Raw genomic sequence first — 7,173 nt, 5'->3', positions numbered from 1 at the left:
TTACTCAGATTTCACATTCCTCCACATTGTATTTTCCATCCACGTTTAGTCGGAAAAAATCCACTTGTAAGTGGACTCGTACGGTTCAAGCCTGCATTGTTCAAGGGTCAACTGTATACATAAGTATGTGCGTAGGTTACATGCAAATATTATGCCATTTTATATAAGGAACTTGAGCATCCATGGATTTTGGTATCCAGAAGGGGTCCTGGAATCAGTCCTCCATGGATACCGAGGGACAACTGTGTATCTTGGTGTCTCGGTCAAAATGTCAATTTAAGCATTTTATTTTGTGTATGTGTCTATTTTTCCAAGTAAAATTGAAGTTCCTTGAGGGCAAGGACTGTGTCTCGCCCATCCTGGTGTCCACTATAGCACCTATTGTACTGCAGTACATGCAGCCATTAGTAAATATCCATGGATTAGTGAAGTAGATAGAAAACTATGTTTCAAGGTGTTTATAATAATAATACTTAAGAGATGGTTTCACTGATCATCAGTGCCCACTGATGATGACATATGGACTTCATGAAGAGTCAATGCATTCTATTTTCCATTTACCAGTTATTGATTCATTCATCCGTTCTTTCAACAAGCCTACTCGTGCACTGCGCTGTTTGCTAAAAAGAAATTCTCAACTTGAAAGGAGAGCACCTTCAGCTTTTTCCCACTTCAAGAAACTTTTCTTTAGCTCTCAGCCACAAAGCTAACAGTGACTACGGATGGAACTTTGGAAAAGCAGCATGGTAATATACCTGAAGTTGTCCCGGTGATGCCTCCTTCCACGAAATTAAGTCAGACGACAAAATTAAGTCTCCTGCTCAAAACCTTTGATAGCATCCCATGCCACTTGGAATATCTGCCACCTAGGCCACAGATTATCTGATCTTGGCACTCTCCAGTCTCATTTCCCACTGCACCCCTGTCGTGCACTCCTTTCCAGGAACACCTTGCTATTTGTAAATGAAGCCAAGTAAGCTGTCACTTCACTGCTGTTGTGCTGCTGCACCTCTGCCTGGGACCATTTTCCCATTTTCATTTCATTCATACCTCAGCTCAAATGCCTCCTCATCAGATAGGCTTTTCTTGAAACCTTGCCCCAAAAAAGGCATTCCCAACATCTGTATCCTCCTAGCTGGTTTTTATTCTTCATGACATTATGCTACATGTTTCTTGAATTTTTGTTTACGATCTATCTTCATCAGTGGAATGTGAGTCCTTGAAGACAGGGCTTTTGTCTGTTTTGTTTATGTTGTATCCCTAGCACATTGCAAGCAGTCAAAAAATTCTTTGTTGAATAAACAAATGAATTCTGGCAGTTAGTAAACAAGAGAAAGATTCAGAGTTCACAGGCCAAGACGGATTCTATTCCACCAAGGTGTGGGAAGGTGCTGGGGTCTAAGCCCCTCAAGAGTGGCTGGGCACATATACATGCACAAGCTGGGTAAAAGAGAGGAGTTTCACAATTCACTATTAGGTTTTTCCCCTCACGTCTCCATACATACAGGCAGATGGGGTAGAATTGTGATCAACCAATTAATGTGATACCTGCCTCCAAAACTACAGCAGGAATTCAGCCAAAACAGAATTACACAATCCAAGGTTAGAATAGGATATTTAAAACTCCAGAGAAAGAAAGTTAGAATTTATCCTTCACTTTGCCAGTCTAAAATTTCTCATTGTACCAAACATAAATCATCTGCACATTATTTTAAGCTCTCTTTGTCTTTTTGTGCCCCCATGGAGATAACCAGCTTGTCATCTTCCATCATGTGTACCCTTAAATTCATTAACAAGTCATAAAAATTACCCAACATTTAATTTGTTTAGTCCAGCCTCTGAGGGTTTTGATAGGAAATGCTGCAGTTTTCTCCTTTCTACCTGAAAGTAATGATAGTGATTTTGTCATTGGCCAAACACTGAGGTTTGTGTCCAGCATTACCCGTCCAAATGTTGTTCAAGTCTGCCCTCTAGAGTAGAGTAACCAGAGTGCCTTGACGGAAATGCTGAACTCGTTCATAATTCTGACACTTGCCTTTTCTAGGGGACTGTCACATTCTCCTTTATATGCTTCTACATTCTTTGAAAGTGTGTCAGATACTACTGCAAAAAAGTTTCCATTTTAAGAGAGAAAATATTAACTATGAATACAATTTTTCATTTTGAGAGAGTAATATATGACAATGTCTTGACTAAAATAAGCAGAGTTACTTCAAGTTTTAGGGCCCTCTTTGTTTAGAGTCACAGCCAGCCTCAAACTATGTATAGTGGTCCCTTGGTATCCATGAAAGATTGCTTCCAGGACCCCCACAGATAGCAAAGTCCAATGATTCTCAAGTCCCTTACATAAAATGGCACAACATTTGTATATAGCCTATCCAGATCCTCCTGTGTACTTTAAAATCATCTCTAGATTACTTATGATAGTTAATACAATGTAAGTGCTACATAAATAGTTGTTATACTGTGTTTTTAATTTGCAGTTTAATTTTGTATTTTTTGTTTGTTTTTTTAAAAATATTTTTGATCCATGGTTGGTTGAATCCACAGATGTGGATGGAACCCATGGATATGGAGGGCCAACCATATATTGAGCCATTGCTATGTGATAGGCACCTACTGGGTTTTGGGAACGCAAAGATGAATAAGATATGATTTCTGCCACTAAGTGTTCACAGTCTAGATGGGAAGACAAACATATAAGGAAATCATTACCTTACCTGATAAAACCAGCATGAAGAATACTATAGCATAGGAGAGAATATGAACAGACAAGGACATTTTTACTTAGAGAGAAAAAGATGGAAATAAGGAAGATAGAGAAAGAAAGAGAAGGAAGGGAGGAAGGAAGGAAGGAAAGAAGGAAGGAGAGAAGGAAGGAAGATTCAGGTATAATAAACTTTACTTAAAATGTTGTAACTAGTATTAGGACAATTGACCCTTAATAACACCTTGGATTAATTAAATTCCAATACATTTTAAGTTCCATAAAACTGAAAAAAATAAAATTCAAATAACACAAAAGAGGCTTGAGAGTTAGGGTATAGATCAATGCGTCTAATAGAAATATAATGTGAGGCACCTTTTTAATTTTCTAATAGACACATTTTAAAAAGGGAAAATGGTGAATTCAATTTTAATAATATATTTGATTTAACCAAATACATCTAAAATATTATCATTTCTTTTGTCAAAAACAAGATGAGATAATACAGAGCCTAGGATCAGGTACTGGCAATGAGAACGGAGGAAATTGGGTAGCTCCGAGTGTTATTTAGAGGTAAAATAGGCAGAAGTTTATGACTAATTGGATGGAGAATGAGAGAAGAGGAATGCTGGTGTCTTCAAACCCATGCAGGTTCTTGCTTGAGCAACTGGTAAATGATACTACCATTCACTGAGTCAGGGAACGTAGGAGGAGGGGCAGATGGAAAGCAGCCAGGACAAGAAAGAATAGTTTACTTTTAAAAGGTGAATTTGAGATGCCTGTAAACCTTCAACTGCGTACACATCCAAGGGACAGTTGTATGTATGTGTCTGGTGCTCAGGAGAGAGCATGCACCACGGGGACAGATTTGAGAGCCCTCAGTACATAGGTAGCTGACACCATGGGCATGTCTGAGATTGCCCAGAGAGAACAAGGTGACTGAGACAAGTGCTTGGGCAGAGCCCAGAGCGAAACCAATATTAAGTTATAAGGATCCCTCACCAAAGACCAGCCAGGAGCGATCAGAGGGGTACAAGGAAACCCAGGAGAATGTAAGTCTCAACAAAGAAGGATAGGGATCAGCACTGTCAGGTGCTGCCAGGAAGTCACACAAAATAACAAGCATTGGTCCCCAACCCTTTTGGCACCAGGGACAGGTTTCATGGAACACAATTTTTCCATGGACTGGGGGGTTGGGGGGGGTTCAGGATGATTCAAGCACATTACATTTATTGTGCTGTCAACCCTCTCTGCTAATGATAATCTGTATTTGCAGCCACTCCCCAGTACTAGCATCACAACCTCAGCTCCACCTCACATCATCAGGCATTAGATTCTCATAAGGAGTGCATAACCCAGATCCCTCCCATGTGCAGTTTACAGTAGGGTTCATGCTCTTATGAGAATCTAATGCCCTGGCTGATCTGACAGGAGGCGGAGCTTATGCAGTGATGCAAGCGATGGGGAGTGGCTGTAAACATAGCTGAAGCTTCGCTGGCTCACCTCTTGCTGTGCAGCCTGGCCCCTAACAGGCCACACACTGGTACTGGTCCACAGCCCAGGGGGTCGAGGACTGCTGGTAATGAGAGCAATGTCTTTACAGGATTTGACAGTAGGAAGGTCACGTGTGACTTTGAAGAAAACAGTTTCTATGCAGGGTAAGGACAGAAGTCACATTGCAGCAGACTGAGTTGAGAGGGAAATATAGATAACTGTTCAAGAAGTTTTCTGTGAAAGGAAAGATAGCTAAGTGGTAACTATTGGATATCAAGGATGATGTATCTATTGATATATTATGAGGGAAGGTTTTCATGATGGAAGACACTAGACCCCATTTAAAGGCTATTGGAAAGGAACCATTAAAGCTGTACAATTGACTATTTTGTTGATCTGAAAAAAGGTTAATGATATATTGTTAACTGAAATGAGATCATGACTGAAAAAAGTGTTTTATGTGTGCATATATTTATGTGCACATGTACACATAGATAACATTCTGGAAGGTATTAACCATATTTATCTCTGAGTAGGTAGACTAATATATTTTTATTTTTTATTCTTTTTCTTAATCTGAAGTTTTTATTATAAAATGTATTGTTTTGTGATGCAACCAATGCAATAAACTAAAGACTTCCATTTTCAGAGAGTCCCCCTGCCTCTACATACTATGGTCCTGAAAGTATGCTGACAATAGACTTCATTCCAGTTTGATAAAATACATTATAAAATTTGCAATCATGATTTTTTTCTCATACTGCTATCCTTGAGTCCAGGGAGAGGAAGAAACTTTACAGGTATCACGACTGGAGTAGGAGGCAACTACTGACTCAGCCAACCATCCACCGGGTCAGGAAAATCCATCCCGGTTTATTCCCTTCCTCATGAGTGGGCCACCTCTCCCCAGACATTTCTATAGAAGCCAGAGTAGGTGAATGAACCATCTCCAAATCTGGAACTTGGTTGGCAAAACTAAAAGGTATCCAAAATGAGGGCAAGGAAACAACTGTCCTACCCATGACCACAATACAAAGCAGACCTCGATGGCAGGTCAGGGCCCTTGCCCGCCTCAGTGGTGGCAATTAACAGGCAAAAGTCACCATGTGATAGCTCAAGAGCATACTACTATGTTAGAAAGGGTACATAGAAGTATCAATCCAGAATGGATGAAAGTGGTGGTTATTTCAAAGTTGAAAGAATGCAATAAAGATCATGGATATTTTACTTCTACTGTTTTTCTCTTATTTTTTTCATTCCCCTTTTTCTTCTTCTTTCTACTGTCTATGTCCAAATTAGTGTCTTGCATAAGCAATAAATTACAGTATTAGTTATAAGTAGTAGTTTTGGGAGATTTTCTTCTTTACAAAATGGAGAATCTAGCTGCCTTTGGGCTACCGAAGATCCAAGACAGAGATGAAGAATAAACAAGGAGAGCATTAGAGAATCCCACTATCTTTTCTTTGAGGGAAAAAATTAATGATATAATGTGGTCTCATAAAGTTAAAACCCAGAGTATAAAGCTGAACTCAGAGACTCAGTCTTCCCCCACATAATCAAAATTTTGACCTACCCCACTCCCGCTGTTCTCGCTCACATCTGCTCATTCACATGCACGTCACACAAATGCTAAGTTGGGAACTGCTTCTAGAGGGAAATAAAGGTTCTGCCTCATGTTAGGAGCATGAGCTCTGGTATCAGAATGAACTGGGCTCTAGCCCTAACTCTGCAACCACAACAGCAAGCTCAGAACTTTTCTAAATGTCAGTTTCCTCAACCAGAAAGTGAAGAGAAGAATAGGTCTGTGATGACTACGTTAGATGTCAACTTGACTGGATTAAAGTATACCCAGATAGCTGGTAAAGCATTAAATCTGGGCATATCTGTTCAGGCATTTCTGGAAGAGGTTGGCATTTGAATCTGTGGACTGCGTAAGGAAGATCCTCCCTCACCCAATGTGAATAGGCGCCATCCAATTGGCCCAGATAGAACAAAAAGGCAGAGGAAAGGTGAATTAGCTTGCTCACTCTCTTCTGGAGCTGGAACACCCTTCTTGTCTTGCCCTTGGACACCTGAATTCAAGGTTCTCTGGCCTTTAAACTCAGGGACTTACACCAGTGCCACCTCCCCAACCCCCAGGTTCTTGGGCCTTCAGCCTCAGACTGAGAGTTAGACCATCAGCTTCCCTGGTTTTGAGGCCTTTGGACTTGGACTGAGCCACACCTGTCAGCTTCCTTGCTTCTCCAGCTTGCAGACAGCCTACTGGGGGACTTCTCAGCCTCCATAATCTCGTGAGCCAATTCCCCACATAAATCTCCTCTCATATATCTATATCTGTATATACAAGGGTTGTCCAGAAAGTATCCATCCCTTGTTAATATAATAAATATCTCTATTTTTCATATTACATGGCTGGATACTTTCCAGACAGCCCTGGTGTCTCTAGTTGGTTCTATCTCTCTGGAGAACCCTGACAAATATAAGGTCCCACCTCAGAGCGGTGAGGATTATTTTAAGTAATGCATCAAAGCATTCAACATAGTACTTGGCATGTTAATTACCAGTTCTCCCAAAATGATGGCCATTAGACGTACTTACATAATTACTTCTAATAAGAAAGTAAACGCAGAGTCACACCAATAACTTTTATTATATTTAAGATGATTTGTGAGGTTGACGTGGAAGAAGGGTTAGTGAAGATATGTGGGTGGCTCTTTAAATATCCTTTTTACATTTCCAAAATTTTCCTTATTCTATGAAAATGCCTTTTATTCTCTTTATTCCCATAAAAGGCCCACAAGGCGGATGACACTTTCAACTAAGATGCCAGCAAGTGGGGTATGACGCAAGTCGTCTTGAGGAGCAGCCTCATACCCTCCCCCTTCAGTCACTCAGCGTCTGCAGACACTCTTCACGGCTGTTCCCACCTCCCCACCAACGTGCTGAAATGGTGTGTCAGGGCTCACAGAAAC

The sequence above is a fragment of the Propithecus coquereli genome, unplaced genomic scaffold (assembly GCF_000956105.1).
Source record: "Propithecus coquereli isolate 6110/MARCELLA unplaced genomic scaffold, Pcoq_1.0 Scaffold40, whole genome shotgun sequence".
Classification (NCBI taxonomy): domain Eukaryota; kingdom Metazoa; phylum Chordata; class Mammalia; order Primates; family Indriidae; genus Propithecus; species Propithecus coquereli.
The sequence above is the reverse complement of the archived record's forward strand: the minus strand, read 5'-3'. Positions refer to the sequence as shown.